Source organism: Schistocerca piceifrons, chromosome 7 (genome assembly GCF_021461385.2).
Source record: "Schistocerca piceifrons isolate TAMUIC-IGC-003096 chromosome 7, iqSchPice1.1, whole genome shotgun sequence".
Classification (NCBI taxonomy): domain Eukaryota; kingdom Metazoa; phylum Arthropoda; class Insecta; order Orthoptera; family Acrididae; genus Schistocerca; species Schistocerca piceifrons.
The window spans coordinates 583792878-583811623 of NC_060144.1; the positions used below are offsets into that span (position 1 = coordinate 583792878).

General features: G+C 40.1%; 1 protein-coding gene across 1 annotated transcript in view; it reads right to left on the minus strand.

The window, feature by feature from the left end:
• The window catches only part of LOC124804992 (neurobeachin), a 1009542-nt gene that overhangs the window by 902094 nt on the left and 88702 nt on the right, over nt 1-18746 (minus strand). The gene's annotated exons all lie outside the window — the stretch shown is intronic.

The following is an 18746-nucleotide window of genomic DNA, read 5'->3' on the forward strand; positions in this document are numbered from 1 at the left end:
AATTTTTGAGAATGCTGGCAACAGTGAAATTGGACGGAAATTTGATGCTATTTCTTTATCTCCCTTCTTAAACAGTGGCTTAACTTCAGCATATTTCAGCCATTCGGGAAATATTCCACTGATAAACGACTGGTTACACAGATAGCTTAATATGTTACTTAGCTCAGAATCACATTCTTTAATTAACTTTGTTGATATTTCATCATACCCACTAGATGTTTTTGATTTTAAAGATTTTATGATGGACATTATTTCTGTTGGGGTAGTGAGGGTCAAATTCATATTATGGAAGTTACTTGAAATGTCTGGTCTAAGGTAATCCATAGCAGCATCTACCGAACCTGACAACCCCATCTTTTCAGTAACAGTTATAAAATGTTTGTTAAAAAGTTCTGCAACACTATACACATCTGTCACCAATGCATCATTTACTCTTAATGCTATTTGTTCCTCTTCATGTCTGGTTCTACCGGTCTCCTCCTTCACTATATCCCATATTGTCTTTATTTTGTTATCTGATATGACTATCTTTTCCTTGTAATATATTTGCTTTGACATCCGTATTACAGTCTTTAATATTTTGCAGTATTTCTTATAATGTGCTATAGCATCAACATTGGAAATGTTTCGGATTGACAGATACAGTTTTCTTTTTGTTTTACAAGATACCCCTATTCCTCGAGTAATCCATGGCTTCTTTGTAGACTTTGCTCTAACCTTGGTAAGTTTTGGGGGAAAGCAGTGTTCAAATAAGGTAAGCACTTTATTAGCAAAAATGTTATATTTTTCATTCATGCCATGAGCACTGTAAACATCAGTCCAGTGAATGTCTCTGAGGAGTGTCCTAAAATAATCAATTTTTGGCTTACTGATTACCCTCTTGAGCTCAGATTTAACAGATTTTATATCCTGTTCAGTATTAACATTTAACAGAAGGAACTGCATGTCATGGTCTGAGAGGCCATTGACTATTGGTTTTGTAATATAATTTTGTTCATTTGACTTTTCTATAAAGATATTATCAATGGCTGTTTGTGAGCAAGTGGTTATCCTAGTGGGGAACTTTACTGTGGGAATTAAGTTGAATGATAGTGTTACTAACTCAAATAGGTTCTTATTGGGAGAGTCTTTAAGGAAATCTACATTGAAATCACCAGCAACCACTATTTCTTTGTTTTTGGTTGTTAAATGGGCCAGTACAGCTTCAAGGTGATTTACAAACAGATTAAAGTTACCTGCAGGTGCTCGATATACACTTAATATTATGAAAGATTTTTTGTGAAAATCTAATTCTGTTGCACATGCTTCCATATGCTGTTCTAGGCAAAATTTATGAATGTCTATGTTCTTAAATTTATGACAGTTCCTGATGAATGTGGCAACTCCTCCTTTCTCCATTTCTGATCTACAATAGTGAGATGCTAACCTAAACCCTGTAACACTTAAAAGTTCTATACCAGTGGTCACATGATGTTCAGAGAGGCAGATTATGTCAGCTGGGTTTGAAGACTCTAATTCATCTATGCAGATAGTTAATTCATTAATTTTATTTCTCAGTCCTCGAATATTTTGATGCAATAAAGATAGCTGACATTTCACATTGACTGACTTAAAATTGGATGGAGTTAAAATATCTGCTGACAGTTGAAAATTCTTAACCAATGGCTGTTTATGTTGATGTAATAAGCTGGAATTATGTTTTTTGATTTCTTTCTCAAACTGAAGGTTTGTCTCAGTTCTAACCTCTCTTAAAATTTGTTTTCTTTCTGTCCTCCCTACCCTAAAAAAGGGTCTTTTCTGAATCCTATAACCACTGGTATTTTACCACTCATGACAGTGCCTCCCCCCTTTAACTTTCCTGCTATTTCCCCAGCCAATTTACCCTTCCCCTTCCTGTTGAGGTGAAGGCCATGCCTAGTATAATCCCACCTACTGACAGAATCAACATGAACCACACCAATGTGTGACCCCGCACCCGACATGAGCAGCCGTTCCAGCTCCAAATTAACTGATAACATTGACTAACATGATTATGTGGCATCTCCTTATCAATCACAGTGATTACTCAACATCTCACACTGTTCACACACTATATACACCTAACCAGGCCTGGTAACAATACTAAACATGAACAACATTGATACACTCTAGTAGCCATTCTACCTGGCAGAGAGAATTGCACTGTACATATCCAATGATAGTGTGTTACAATCATACCCAACGTTGGTTTCTTGGAAGTTCAATACATGTTTTCTGAACATACACAACTTTATTAAATTACGGATAATGTATCATGCACAATCTTAAATTACAAAACACAGGTTTTAATGATTATCCACACAAAGAAGTAAAACAAAGTCAACAAAAATTAGCAACCTGTTTGCAATTCATACCCAAAGAGCATTCAGAATTATTTGACATTTGTTTCTAATGTATTTGCTTAAAAACCTATCTAGTATTATTGTGTCCAACAAAACATTTCCACAACAAAATTTAAAATGGTGAGTGATTTTGTATAGATCTCTCTGCAACAATTGATATGTAAGTACAACTGGAAGGATGATTTTGACTGGATTCAACGTCTCCATAAAATTCAGGCACTTGTTTTTGGACCACAGATTTTTCACAGAGCCCTGTCTTAATAGTGTCACATGTTCAAACACAGAAACAACTGACAACAAACTTGAAAACATAACAGCAACTCAACTGCTTTGAACAATATGAAGAGTGCCTGAATGAGTGTGACCATCAAAGGAACACATCTCTGATGTAAATTAGTGTTGGGAGCATTAAATCATGATATCACCACCAGCCATTTGACATTCACTGCTGGATGCAGGCCTCTTCTAGTCTTTTCAGCAGATTACAGCCTTCAGCTGAACACATCTCTGTTGCTCTTGTGTGTTACTAGGTCTCATCTGTCCACCTGCCATTACGTTATCATCGCAGTATATTGCAAATGTTCCTTGGCCTAGCTAGCATCAATTTTTCCACTCACTTCCATATGATTCTCATAACAGTTATAACTGTTTTCCTCTAAAGTCTGTTCCCGGAGCTGTTTGTTAATTTTCCCCTGTTTCCTAGTTATTACTGGCATGAATGTCTTCACTGCACCTTGAGCAACACACAGTTGTTTATGAACGGTTCTAACATTAAAAGTAGAAATGCAGCAAGATGGAATAGCTTCATTTGCTATACTGCTATTCATTAAATAACCAACTTCTTTTTTAGTCCCTCAACTGATTCCATTTATATAGTACGTGCAAAATACCATGGCTGCTAGATGCACAATCAGCTAAGGAAGCATGTGGAGAGCAGCGGTGTGGGGGATCGCTCAGATCGCTGTGGGGGAAATGTCAAGGGCTGGAAGAGAAGTACTACTCTAAACTGAAGCCTACAGTCACATGCTTTGTAAACATTAAGTGCGGCCCCTCCATGCCCCCACTTGCATGGTGAACATTCAAAAATGTCTACTGTCACCTCCGCTTTCGTTAGTATCTAAATAGAATACAGCCGAAAATGTAGTGATTTATTTTCACCTGGCCTGTTAACCATTGGTAACTTTCAAAGAAGTGTCATAAGTGGCGAATTTTGAGTAAAACCTACGCTTTTTCTCTGGTTGCCACGTAAAAATTTGACTTCTTTTGCCACAACACCACGGCATTTACACAGTCTCACCTCACTAACACGTTGCACAGACACAATTGCGAGACAATTCTGAAACGGAGGTTTATTAAGTTCATTAAGTGAGGAACCGCCACCCATGAACCATAGACCTTCCCGTTGGTGGGGAAGGCTTGCATGCCTCAGCGATACAGATAGCCGTACCGTAGGTACAACCACAATGGAGGGGTATCTGTTGAGAGGCCAGACAAACGTGTGGTTCCTGAAGAGGGGCAGCAGCCTTTTCAGTAGTTGCAGGGGCAACAGTCTGGATGATTGACTGATCTGGCTTTGTAACACTAACCAAAATGGCCTTGCTGTTCTGGTACTGCAAATGGCTGAAAGCAAGAGGAAAATACAGCCATAATTTTTCCCAAGGGCATGCAGCTTTATTGTATGATTAAATGATAATGGCATCCTCTTGGGTAAAATATTCCAGAGGGAAAATACTCCCCCATTCGGATCTCCGGGCGTGGACTACTCAAGAGGATGTCATTATCAGGATAAAGAAAACTGGCGTTCTACAGATCGGAGCGTGGAATGTCAGATCCCTTAATCGGGCAGGTAGGTTAGAAAATTTAAAAAGGGAAATGGATAGGTTAAAGTTAGATATAGTGGGAATTAGTGAAGTTCGGTGGCAGGATGAACAAGACTTCTGGTCGGGTGACTACAGGGTTATAAATACAAAAGCAAATAGGGGTAATGCAGGAGTAGGTTTAATAATGAACAAAAAAAAAAAAGGAGTACAGGTAAGCTACTACAAACAGCATAGTGAACGCATTATTGTGGCCAAGATAGACACGAAGCCCATGCCTACTACAGTAGTACAAGTTTATATGCCAACTACCTCTGCAGATGATGAAGAAATTGATGAACTGTATGATGAGATAAAAGAAATTATTCAGGTAGTGAAGGGAGACGAAAATTTAATAGTCATGGGTGACTGGAATTCAAGAGTAGGAAAAGGGAGAGAAGGAAACATAGTAGGTGAATATGGATTGGGGCTAAGAAATGAAAGAGGAAGCCGCCTGGTAGAATTTTGCGCAGAGCATAACTTAATCATAGCTAACACTTGGTTTAAGAATCATGGAAGAAGGCTGTATACATGGAAGAATCCTGGAGATACTAAAAGGTATCAGATAGATTATATAACGGTAAGACAGAGATTTAGGAACCAGGTTTTAAATTGTAAGACACTTCCAGGGGCAGATGTGGACTCTGACCACAATCTATTGGTTATCAACTGTAGATTAAAACTGAAGAAACTGCAAAAAGGTGGATATTATAGGAGATGGGACCTGGATAAACTGACTAAGCAGAGGTTGTACAGAGTTTCAGGGAGAGCATAAGGGAACAATTGACAGGAATGGGGGAAAGAAATACAGTAGAAGAAGAATGGGTAGCTTTGAGGGATGAAATAGTGAAGGCAGCAGATGATCAAATAGGCAAAAAGACGAGGGCTAGTAGAAACCCTTGGGTAACAAAAGAAATATTGAATTTTTATATAAAAACAAAGATGAGGTGACTTACCGAACAAAAGCGCTGGTGGGTCGATAGACACACAAACAAACACAAACATACACACAAAATTCAAGCTTTCGCAACAAACTGATGAGGCAACAGTTTGTTGCGAAAGCTTGAATTTTGTGTGTATGTTTGTGTTTGTTTGTGTGTCTATCGACCTGCCAGCGCTTTTGTTCGGTAAGTCACCTCATCTTTGTTTTTATATATAATTTTTCCCACGTGGAATGTTTCCTTCCATTATATTGAAATATTGAATTTAATTGATGAAAGGAGAAAATATAAAAGCAGGCAAAAAGGAATACAAACGTCTCAAAAATTATATCGACAGGCAGCGCAAAATGGCTAAGCAGGGATGGCTAGAGGACAAATGTAAAGATGTAGAGGCTTATCTCACTAGGGGTAAGATAGATACTGCCTACAGGAAAATTAAAGAGATCTTTGGAGAAAGGAAAACCACTTGCATGAATATCAAGAGCTTTGATGGAAACCCAGTTCTAAGCAAAGAAGGGAAAGCAGAAGAGTGGAAGGAGTATATAGAGGGTCTATGCAAGGGCGATGTACTTGAGGACAATATTATGGAAATGGAAGACGATGTAGATGAAGATGAAATGGGAGATATGATACTGCATGAAGAGTTTGACAGAGGACTGAAAGACCTGAGTCGAAACAAGGCCCCCGGAGTAGACAACATTCCATTAGAACTACTGACAGCCTTGGGAGAGCCAGTCCTGACAAAACTCTACCATCTGGTGAGCACGATGTATGAGACAGGTGAAATACCCTCAGACTTCAAGAAGAATATAATAATTCCAATCCCAAAGAAAGCAGGCGTTGACAGATGTGAAAATTACAGAACTATCAGTTTAATAAGTCACAGCTGCAAAATACTAAGGCAAATTCTTTACAGACGAATGGAAAAACTGATAGAAGCCAACCTCGGGGAAGATCAGTTTGGATTCCATAGAAATGTTGGAACACGTGAGGCAATACTGACCCTAAGACTTATCTTAAAAGAAATATTAAGGAAAGGCAAACCTACATTTCTAGCATTTGTAGACTTAGAGAAAGCATTTGACAATGTTGATTGGAATACTCTCTTCCAAATTCTGAAGGTGGCAGGGGTAAAATACAGGGAGCGAAAGGCTATTTGCAATTTGTACAGAAACCAGATGGCAGTTATAAGAGTTGAGGGACATGAAACAGAAGCAGTGGTTGGGAAGGGAGTGAGACAGGGTTGTAGCCTATCCCTGATGTTATTCAATCTGTATATTGAGCAGGCAATAAAGGAAACAAAAGAAAAGTTTGGAATAGGTATTAAAATCCATGGAGAAGAAATAAAAACTTTGAGGTTCGCCGATGACATTGTAATTCTGTCAGAGATAGCAAAGGACTTGGAAGAGCGGCTGAACGGAATGGACAGTGTCTTGAAAGGAGGATATGAGATGAACATCAAAAAAAGGAAAACAAGGTTAATGGAACATAGTCGAATTAAGTCGGGTGTACTGAGGGAATTAGATTAGGAAATGAGACACTTAAGGTAGAAGTAGAGAGGATATAAAATGTAGACTGGCAATGGCAAGGAAAGCTTTTCTGAAGAAAAGAAATTTGTTAACATCGAGTATAGATTTAAGTGTCAGGAAGTCGTTTCTAAAAGTATTTGTATGGAGTGTAGCCATGTATGGAAGTGAAACATGGACAATAACTAGTTTGGACAAGAAGAGAATAGAAGCTTTCGAAACGTGGTGCAACAGAAGAATGCTGAAGATTAGATGGGTAGATCACATAACTAATGAGGACGTATTGAACAGAATTGGGGAGAAGAGAAATTTGTGGCACAACTTGACTAGAAGAAGGGATCGGTTGGTCGGACGTGTTCTGAGGCATCAAGGGATCACCAATTTAGTATTGGACGGCAGCTTGGAGGGTAAAAATCGTAGAGGGAGACCAAAAGATGAATACATTTATCAGATTTAGAAGGATGTAGGTTGCAGTAGGTGCTGGGAGATGAAGAAGCTTGCACAGGATAGAGTAGCATGGAGAGCTGCATCAAACCAGTCTCTGGACTGAAGACCACAGCAACAACAACAAGTGAGGAACTGAGGAAAAGTAAAGTCAGTAGCTTATGAAAAAGCACATCTTTGGTACAAAAAAGCAGTCACATATGTTGTTCCAAAACACATAGCATTAAAAATAGCATTAAAAATTACATTCTTTCACATAAAAAGTCTGTAGTTAGTGGAATAACATGGCAGATAATGAAGTTTTACATAATAATGGCATGATAAAACACTGTCATCATTGCATGCTATCATTTGCCAAAATCTCATCTTGATATCTGAAACCGTTTATGAAATATGAGGAAAGTTGTAGATATTTCACTGTGACTTTATCGGTGGTACGGCTCAATCGCAAATGAGTGTGCTACATCAGATCAGTTTTCTCAAGGTGGTGACATATAGATACTTCTATCCCAGTCTAAAGAAAAATTCTATATATCTAAAAACACAGATGATGTGACTTACCGAACGAAAGTGCTGGCAGGTCGATAGACACACAAACAAACACAAACATACACACGAAATTCAAGCTTTCGCAACAAACTGTTGCCTCATCAGGAAGGAGGGAAGGAGAGGGAAAGACGAAAGGATGTGGGTTTTAAGGGAGAGGGTAAGGAGTCATTCCAATCCCGGGAGCGGAAAGACTTACCTTAGGGGGAAAAAAGGAGGAAAAAAGGACAGGTATACACTCGCACATACACAGACACAAGCAGACATTTGTAAAGGCCAAATTCAATATGTTAGCTAAATTTCATATGTGACAACATGTTATGTAATATACACCAAACGTAAAACCATAGTGACATCTATTTTTCACTGTATACTTTTCCGAATTTTCCAAAGTGTCTTTCTTACATGTAAATATCACAATGACTATGACCATTAATGAAATGATGGGCATATCATCTTGAAACTGACATATGAAGCTATGAGTAAAGCAAAAATGAAATTCTTTTACCAAATAGATCCTGTAAAATTGTCTGAGAAAGACTGCAAGGTGCATGCATTCTGTCAGCACTGACCAGCTAAAAGATGGAAAACACTTATTGACCTCCCCTCTGAACAAACGAATGAACTCACCCAGCGCTTCGAACAACAACTGGTCACTACATATGGGCCACCGTATCCTGAGTGAGCTAAACACATAACGCACATACCATGTGTACGTGAAGTAACTCCCAAACTGTTATTCATACAGTATTTTCTGTAATCTTATTATTCCCACTATAGCTTACAATGTCCTGATTCTAATGGTATGTTAAGTTTTGCTTAAAACCTTGTTAATTACAAGAAACCAAAAATTGAATTTTTCCATTGGCAGATAACCATCAAAATGGTGAGAGCTAACAACAGTTTACTCACAAAAAGACCTAATTCAATGGGTAGTCCTAATTTTGTGCTTTTTCAGTAACTAGTTTATTTCATATGAAAATTCATCAACTTTGAAATTATTTTTAATTAAGCTTCTGACACACGCAAAAATACTTTCTTCATTTGAGCCTTTAAGCTAGTTTATTGTCAAGATTTGATATTATAATTTTGTTATCCTTACTTTTATGAAGCAAATAATGAATATGTTTATATAAATAAGCCACAAATTAAGAATTTGACTAAAGTAGAGAAATTATTAAGCTGCAAATTTTACATGAAACCCTATAATACACCAAATACACTTACAGTTTATCAATCATACAGTACTGTCAACTTTAATACATTATAAATATCTAGCATACAGTTCAACAAAATTACTACATGATTCAACAGAACAGCATCCCTACTAATTTTGATCATTATATTATCTTAATTTATACCTTAAATTATTTTTAACTACAATACATTTACCGATTTCACAAATTATCCATATGCCAGTCTTTATATCCTCCAACTTATGGCTAGAATTCAATTACATAACACATATGCATCAGCATGTAACTCATATGTACCAAGTCCTGAAGTAGAATGCAGTTGACCAACATCTCTGTGTCAGACCTCTTGTTAACAACATGCAGTTCTCATCTCATTGAAAGTCCGCACTTGGAAACCATCACAATAACATCTGTGGTTAAAGAGTTATCATCTTAACCTTTAAGTCTGCCTTAATTGCTTTGTTAATTTCTCCTTGTCAACAACATGAACATTTGTGTATTGATATCAGCTATTATAAAATCAAATACATTTAATGACTGTGAGTTAAAACCAACTATGTGACATTCATCCTCATAATTTGTTTGTGAACGTGCACTGTTAAAAATCTTGACACCGTTCAAATGTTTCAGTCATATTAACTAAATACTGTGTTGTGTACATTATCTGAGGACTCATCACAAAACCAAATTACATCAAGATGATGGGCATTTGACAACTCACTACCAAGGGCAATCAAGAAATTACATTTAATGCTCATGTCTGACTACTACCAGTAATTAAGGCTTCACAAACCCACAAAAACAATTTTAAATATCACACAGACTCAGATGTGAATTCAGATGCCGCTGTTGAAACTTCTCAGTATTTTGACACAGCACTTATTCTCACATTCAGGTAAGGATTTTAACTGTTGGCAGAAGACCTACAAAGTGTGGTGTTTGTTTCTTTACAAAAATGTCTTTACTGAGGTCTTTATAGCTCACTAGTAGTCACCTGGAAGAGAAATGAATTCTGCACATAAACTTAACCTTACTTCTAAATTTTTGAAAACAACGTCCATCAGGCAGCAGCAGTCAGCCGAGACAGAAGCAGCAACAGGTAAGTAACTGATTTTGTGACTTTCACGAGTTCCTAACTAGGAACAAATTGCATAATTCCAACTGTGTGCTTTGATAATTTGCTTTCTTGAACTTCTTCACATTAATTTAATCCATGACACAGTTCCAATGTTTTCATTTGCATCAGAAAGCAAACTGATTTTGTGACTTATTACAAGTTTCTAATCAAGGGTGAATCATTTAGTCTTACCTGAGTGCTTCAGTAATTCGGTTTTTAAATCTCTGCATATCAATGTAATTTATATATAAAAACAAAGATGAGGTGACTTACTGAACAAAAGCGCTGGCAGGTCGATAGACACACAAACAAACACAAACATTCACACAAAATTCAAGCTTTCGCAACAAACTGTTGCCTCATCAGGAAAGAGGGAAGGAGAGGGGAAGACGAAAGGAAGTGGGTTTTAAGGGAGAGGGTAAGGAGTCATTCCAATCCCGGGAGCGGAAAGACTTACCTTAGGGGGAAAAAAGGACAGGTATACACTCGCACACACGCACATATCCATCCACACATACAGACACAAGCAGACATATTGGTCTTTAAATATGTCTGCTTGTGTCTGTATGTGTGGATGGATATGTGCGTGTGTGCGAGTGTATACCTGTCCTTTTTTCCCCCTAAGGTAAGTCTTTCCGCTCCCGGGATTGGAATGACTCCTTACCCTCTCCCTTAAAACCCACTTCCTTTCGTCTTCCCCTCTCCTTCCCTCTTTCCTGATGAGGCAACAGTTTGTTGCGAAAGCTTGAATTTTGTGTGAATGTTTGTGTTTGTTTGTGTGTCTATCGACCTGCCAGTGCTTTTGTTCGGTAAGTCACCTCATCTTTGTTTTTATATATAATTTTTCCCACGTGGAATGTTTCCTTCCATTATATTGATATCAATGTATTTTATTAGACACAGTTCTTGTGTTTTCATCAGGGTCTGCAGTAGAGTTCCACAGCATGTGGCAATAGTCTGTTTGTCTTTGTAGTGTAGTTTTCCATGATCTTTAGCATGGATGTGACTGTTGTGTGTGGATGCAAGCTGAGTTGGTGACACTTTGCTCACAGCTCCAGGCTGTGATGGCTTCAGTTACACAGTTTGAAGTTGCAGTGGATGGGCATCACTGTTGTGGGTTGGCCGTGGGGATCCAACTGACACCCGGCACGTCCGAGTCCCCTGATCGGTCCTCACCGGAGGCCAGCCCAGTTACTGCTCGCACTGAGGTTCACACCTCACCTGTGGTCGAGTGGGAGGTTGCCTTGGGACATGCCAGATGGTGAAAGACATCCCAGGGGGCCACACATAAGGCCTTCCTGGTTAGTCTGACAAACAGGTTTCAGGTGCTGTCTGTGGCTGATACTGTCACTCAGCCAGATCTACATCTACATCTACATTTATACTCCGCAAGCCACCCAACGGTGTGTGGCGGAGGGCACTTTACGTGCCACTGTCATTACCTCCCTTTCCTGTTCCAGTCGCGTATGGTTCGCGGGAAGAACGACTGTCTGAAAGCCTCCGTGCGCGCTCTAATCTCTCTAATTTTACATTCGTGATCTCCTCGGGAGGTATAAGTAGGGGGAAGCAATATATTCGATACCTCATCCAGAAACGCACCCTCTCGAAACCTGGCGAGCAAGCTACACCGCGATGCAGAGTGCCTCTCTTGCAGAGTCTGCCACTTGAGTTTATTAAACATCTCCATAACGCCATCACGGTTACCAAATAACCCTGTGACGAAACGCGCCGCTCTTCTTTGGATCTTCTCTATCTCCTCCGTCAAACCGATCTGGTACGGATCCCACACTGATGAGCAATACTCAAGTATAGGTCGAACGAGTGTTTTGTAAGCCACCTCCTTTGTTGATGGACTACATTTTCTAAGCACTCTCCCAATGAATCTCAACCTGGTACCCGCCTTACCAACAATTAATTTTATATGATCATTCCACTTCAAATCGTTCCGCACGCATACTCCCAGATATTTTACAGAAGTAACTGCTACCAGTGTTTGTTCCGCTATCATATAATCATACAATAAAGGATCCTTCTTTCTATGTTTTCACAATACATTACATTTGTCTATGTTAAGGGTCAGTTGCCACTCCCTGCACCAAGTGCCTATCCGCTGCAGATCTTCCTGCATTCCGCTACAATTTTCTAATGCTGCAACTTCTCTGTATACTACAGCATCATCCGCGAAAAGCCGCATGGAACTTCCGACACTATCTACTAGGTCATTTATATATATTGTGAGAAGCAATGGTCCCATAACACTCCCCTGTGGCACGCCACAGGTTACTTTAACGTCTGTAGACGTCTCTCCATTGATAACAACAGGCTGTGTTCTGTTTGCTAAAAACTCTTCAATCCAGCCACACAGCTGGTCTGATATTCCATAGGCTCTTACTTTCTTTATCAGGCGACAGTGCGGAACTGTATCGAACGCCTTCCGGAAGTCAAGAAAAATAGCATCTACCTGGGAGCCTGTATCTAATATTTTCTGGGTCTGATGAACAAATAAAGCGAGTTGGGTTTCACACGATCACTGTTTCCGGAATCCATGTTGATTCCTACATAGCAGATTCTGGGTTTCCAAAAACGACATGATACTCGAGCAAAAAACATGTTCTAAAATTCTACAACAGATCGACATCAGAGATATAGGTCTATAGCTTTGCGCATCTGTTCGACGACCCTTCTTGAAGACTGGGACTATCTGTGCTCTTTTCCACTCATTTGGAACCGTCCGTTCCTCTAGAGACTTGCGGTACACGGCTGTTAGAAGGGGGGCAAGTTCTTTCGCGTACTCTGTGTAGAATCGAATTGGTATCCCGTCAGGTCCAGTGGACTTTCCTCTATTGAGTGATTCCAGTTGCTTTTCTATTCCTTGGACACTTATTTCGATGTCAGCCATTTTTTCGTTTGTGCGAGGATTTAGAGAAGGAACTGCAGTGCGGTCTTCCTCTGTGAAACAGCTTTGGAAAAAGGTGTTTAGTATTTCAGCTTTACGCGTGTCATTCTCTGTTTCAATGCCATCATCATCCCGTAGTGTCTGGATATGCTGTTTCGAGCCACTTACTGATTTAACGTAAGACCAGAACTTCCTAGGATTTTCTGTCAAGTCGGTACATAGAATTTTACTTTCAAATTCACTGAACGCTTCACGCATAGCCCTCCTTACGCTAACTTTGACATCGTTTAGCTTCTGTTTGTCTGAGAGATTTTGGCTGCGTTTAAACTTGGTGTGGAGCTCTCTTTGCTTTCGCAGTAGTTTCCTAACTTTGTTGTTGTACCACGGTGGGTTTTTCCCATCCCTCACAGTTTTACTCGGCACGTACCTGTCTAAAACGCATTTTACGATTGCCTTGAACTTTTTCCATAAACACTCAACATTGTCAGTGTCGGAACAGAAATTCTCGTTTTGATCTGTTAGGTAGTCTGAAATCTGCCTTCTATTACTCTTGCTAAACAGATAAACCTTCCTCCCTTTTTTTTTATATTCCTATTAATTTCCATATTCAGGGATGCTGCAACGGCCTTATGATCACTGATTCCCTGTTCTGTACATACAGAGTCGAAAAGTTCGGGTCTGTTTGTTATCAGTAGGTCCAAGATGTTATCTCCACGAGTCGGTTCTCTGTTTAATTGCTCGAGGTAATTTTCGGATAGTGCACTCAGTATAATGTCACTCGATGCTCTGTCCCTACCACCCGTCCTAAACATCTGAGTGTCCCAGTCTATATCTGGTAAATTGAAATCTCCACCTAAGACTATAACATGCTGAGAAAATTTATGTGAAATGTATTCCAAATTTTCTCTCAGTTGTTCTGCCACTAATGCTGCTGAGTCGGGAGGTCGGTAAAAGGAGCCAATTATTAACCTAGTTCGGTTGTTGAGTGTAACCTCCACCCATAATAATTCACAGGAACTATCCACTTCTACTTCACTACAGGATAAACTACTACTAACAGCGACGAACACTCCACCACCGGTTGCATGCAATCTATCCTTTCTAAACACAGTCTGTACCTTTGTAAAAATTTCGGCAGAATTTATCTCTGGCTTAAGCCAGCTTTCTGTACCTATAACGATTTCAGCTTCGGTGCTTTCTATCAGCGCTTGAAGTTCTGGTACTTTACCAACGCAGCTTCGACAGTTGACAATTACAATACCGATTGCTGCTTGGTCCCCGCATGTCCTGACTTTGCCCCGCACCCGTTGAGGCTGTTGCCCTTTCTGTACTTGCCCAAGGCCATCTAACCTAAAAAACCGCACAGCCCACGCCACACAACCCCTGCTACCCGTGTAGCCGCTTGTTGCGTGTAGTGGACTCCTGACCTATCCAGCGGAACCCGAAACCCCACCACCCTATGGCGCAAGTCGAGGAATCTGCAGCCCACACGGTCGCAGAACCGTCTCAGCCTCTGATTCAGACCCTCCACTCGGCTCTGTACCAAAGGTCCGCAGTCAGTCCTGTCGACGATGCTGCAGATGGTGAGCTCTGCTTTCATCCCGCTAGCGAGACTGGCAGTCTTCACCAAATCAGATAGCCGCCGGAAGCCAGAGAGGATTTCCTCTGATCCATAGTGACACACATCATTGGTGCCGACATGAGCGACCACTTGCAGATGGGTGCACCCTGTACCCTTCATGGCATCCGGAAGGACCCTTTCCACATCTGGAATGACTCCCCCCGGTATGCACACGGAGTGCACATTGGTTTTCTTCCCCTTTCTTGCTGCCATTTCCCTAAGGGGCCCCATTACGCGCCTGACGTTGGAGCTCCCAACTACCAGTAAGCCCACCCTCTGCGACTGCCCGGATCTTGCAGACTGAGGGGCAACCTCTGGAACAGGACAAGCAGCCATGTCAGGCCGAAGATCAGTATCAGCCTGAGACAGAGCCTGAAACCGGTTCGTCAGACAAACTGGAGAGGCTTTCCGTTCAGCCCTCCGGAATGTCTTTCGCCCTCTGCCACACCTTGAGACGACCAGATGCAGTCACCTGTCCTGTTTCGAAGGAAACTTCTCAGCTAGCAAGATCCGTGCAATCGCAGAGGGTGGGATTATTGGTAGTTGGGAGCTTCAATTTTAAGTGTTTTATTGGGCCCCTTAGGGACATGGCTGCCAAGAAGGGGAAGAAAAGCAATGTGCACTCTGTGTGCATATCGGGTGGAGTCATTCCAGATGTGGAATGGGTCCTTCTGGATACCAGGGTGCAGCCAACCGCAGGTGGTTCACGTCGGTACCAAGGATGTGTGTCGCTTTGGATTGGAAGTTGCTCTGGTTTTGAGCAGCTAACAGAAGTGATTAGGGCTGCCAGTCTTTCTTGCGAGATGAGAGTAGAACTCACCATTTCCACCATAGTCAACAGGACCAATTGCAGACCTCTTGTACAGAGCCAAGTGGAGGGTCTGAATCAGAGGCTCAGACGGTTCTGCGACCATATAGGCTGCAGATTACTCGACTTGCGCCATAGGATGGTTGGGTTTCGGGATCTACTGAATATGTCAGGAGTCCACTACACACAGGAGGTGGCTACACGGGTAACGGTGATGTGAACTGGGCAGTTTTTTAGGTTAGAGGGTCTCGGTAAAACAAAAAAAGGGCTTCAGTCTCAAAGTGTGCAGGCCGAACGCAGGAAGAACATAGATACAGGAACCATCAGTATAACAGCTGCAAACTGTTGTAGCTGTGTTGGGAAGGTACCAGAGCTCCAAGTGCTAATAGAAAGCACTGAGTCTCAAATTGATATAGGCACTGAAAGCTGGCTAAATCTGGAGATAAGTTCAGCCAACCTTTCTGCACAGAACCGTACAGTTTTGTGAAAGGATAGGCTGAACACACTTGTTGGTGGCATGTTTGCTGCTGTTGGAAGTAGTTTATTTTGTCATGAAATTAAAGTAGATAGCTCCTGTGAGTTAGTATGGGCAAAGGTCATTCTTGGCAACTGGAATAAAATAATAATTGGATCCTTTTACCAACCCCCCAATTCAGATGATACGATTGCTGAAAGGTTAAAAGAAAACTTGAGTTTAATTTCAAACACGTACCCAAACCACCTAGTTACAGGTGATGGTGACTTTAATTTACCCTCAATATATTTATGAAAATACATGTCTAAATCCAGAGGTATGATTGAAATATCATCTGAAATTGTGCTAAATACATTCTCTGAAAATTATTTCTGAGCAGTTAGTTCATGAGCCCACGCGAATAGTAAAGGGTTGTGAAAACACATTTGGTCTCTTAGCAACAAATAATACTGAGGTAGTAACAAGCATCAAAATGGATACAGGGATTAGTGAACACAGGGTTGCCATAGCAAGACTGAATATTGTAACCTCCAAATCCTACAAAAATAAACGAAAAATATATCCATTCAAAAAAGCAGATAAAAATTCATTTGACACCTTCCTGAGAGACTTATCTCCACTCCTTCGAAATTAACAATTTAAGTGCAGACCAGATGTGGCTTAAATTCAAAGAAATAGTATCGGCAGCAATTGAGAGCTGATCATCCTTGGTAGACGAAATGGGTCAGAACACTGATGCAGAGAAAGAAAAAAAAAAAAAAAAAAAAAGATTTTCCAAGATTTTCGATCTTTTGCAGAAGCTCGAAATTCAGCATGGGCTTCAATGCGCGATGCTTATAGTAGTTTCCACAGTGGAACTTTGTCTCAAAATCTGGCAGAAAATCCAAAGAGATTCTGGTTGTATGTGAAGTACGTTAGTGGCAAGACACAATCAATGCCTTTTTGTGTGGTAGCTGTGGAAATATTATTGACAACAGTGCTACCAAAGCAGAGTTAGTAACCACAACCTTTTGAAATTCCTTCACCAAAGAAGACGAAGTAAATATTCCAGAATTCGAATCAAGAACAGCTGCAAATATGAGCAACATACAAGTAAATATCCTCAGACTAGTGAAGCAACTTAAACCACTCAACAAAAGCAAGTCTTCTGGTGCATACTGTATACCAGTTAGGTTCCTTTCAGAGTATGCTGATACAATAGCTCCATACTTAATCGTATACAACCATTCGCTCAACAAAAGATCCATACCCAAAGATTGGAAAGTTGCACAGATCACACCAATATTCAAGAAAGGTAGTAGGTGTAAACCACTACATTACAGGCCCATATCATTAATGTCAATATGCAGCAGGATTTTGGAACATATATTGTATTCCAACATTATGCATTACCTTGAAGAGAATGGTCTACTGACACACAGTCAACAAGGATCTAGAAAACATCTTACTTGTGAAACACAAGCTCTTTACACACACTCACAGATTTCAAATTGATTCCATATTTCTAGATTTTCGAAAGGCTTTTGACACTGTACCACACCAGCGGCTTGTAGTGAAACTGTGTGCTTATGGAATATCATCTCAGTTACGTGACTGGATTTGTGACTTCCTGTCAGAGAGGTCACAGTTTGTAGTAACTGACAAAGTCATCAAGTAAAACAGAAGTGGTTTCTGGCTTTCCACAAGGTAGTGTTATAGGTCCTTTGCTGTTCCGTATCAGTATAAACAATTTAGGAGACAATCTGAGCAGGCATCTTAGTTTGTTTACAGATGCTGCTGCCCTGTATTGACTAGTAAATTCATCAGAAGATCAAAACAAGTTGCAAAATGATTTAGAAAAGATATCTGTAGGGTGCAAAAATTGGCAATTGACCCTAAATAACGAAAAGTGTGAGGTCATTCACATGGATGCTAAAAGGAATCTGTTAAACTTTCATTGCACGATAAATCAGTCGAATCTAAAGGCCGTAAATTCAACCAAATACCAAGGAATTACAATTACGAACAACTTAAATTGTAAGAAACACATAGAAAATGATTTGTGGAAGGCTAACTAAAGACTGCATTATATCAGCAGGAAACTTGGAAAATGTAAAGAACTACTAAAGAGACTCCCTACACTATGCTTGTCCATCTTTTTTTAGAATACTGCTGCGCAGTGTGGGATCCTTACCACATCGGACTGACAAAGCAGACTGAGAAAGTTCAAAGAAGGGCAGCACATTTTGTATTATCATGAAATAAGGAAGAGACTGCCATAGAAATGATGCAGAATTTGTTGTGGACATAATTAAAACAAAGGTGTTTTTCGGTGCAGCGGAATCTTCTCACGAAATTTTCATCACCAACTTTCTCCTCAGAATGTGAAAATATTTTGTTGATGCCGGCCTACAAAGGGAGAAACGATCATCATAGTAAAATAAGGGAAATCAGATCTCGCACAGAAAGATATACGTGTTTGTTTTTATACTCAGAAAGCTAGCAAGTTTTCTTTCTTTTTATGTGACCATCATTGACTCAATGCTTCTGCTTTTCAGTTAGTGCTCTCTTAAAATGAAAAACTATTTATATTCTATCAGAACTTTCCTACAATACTATGAAAAGGATAGACTGCTCCTCATCACGTAGAGGTAGCACTGAGTTGCAGACAGGCATGATGAAAGGACTGTTAACATGTTAAAGTTTCTGACAAAAAGGTCATTCTTTGGAAACAGAAAGAAAACACACACACACACACACACACACACACACACACAGAGCCACCGTTCAGTAGCTTTTCAAAATGTGCTGCCAATAGCTTACAGTTTTATTCGTTCTTAAGTGTGAGTTTTCCACTCTCTTCCCTCAAACATAGCAATTCCAGAAAGTACCCAGACACACCGTCCTTGAATGTTCTGTAACAGCCTCTTGTATTATATCTTTTTAAATGTTATTCTATA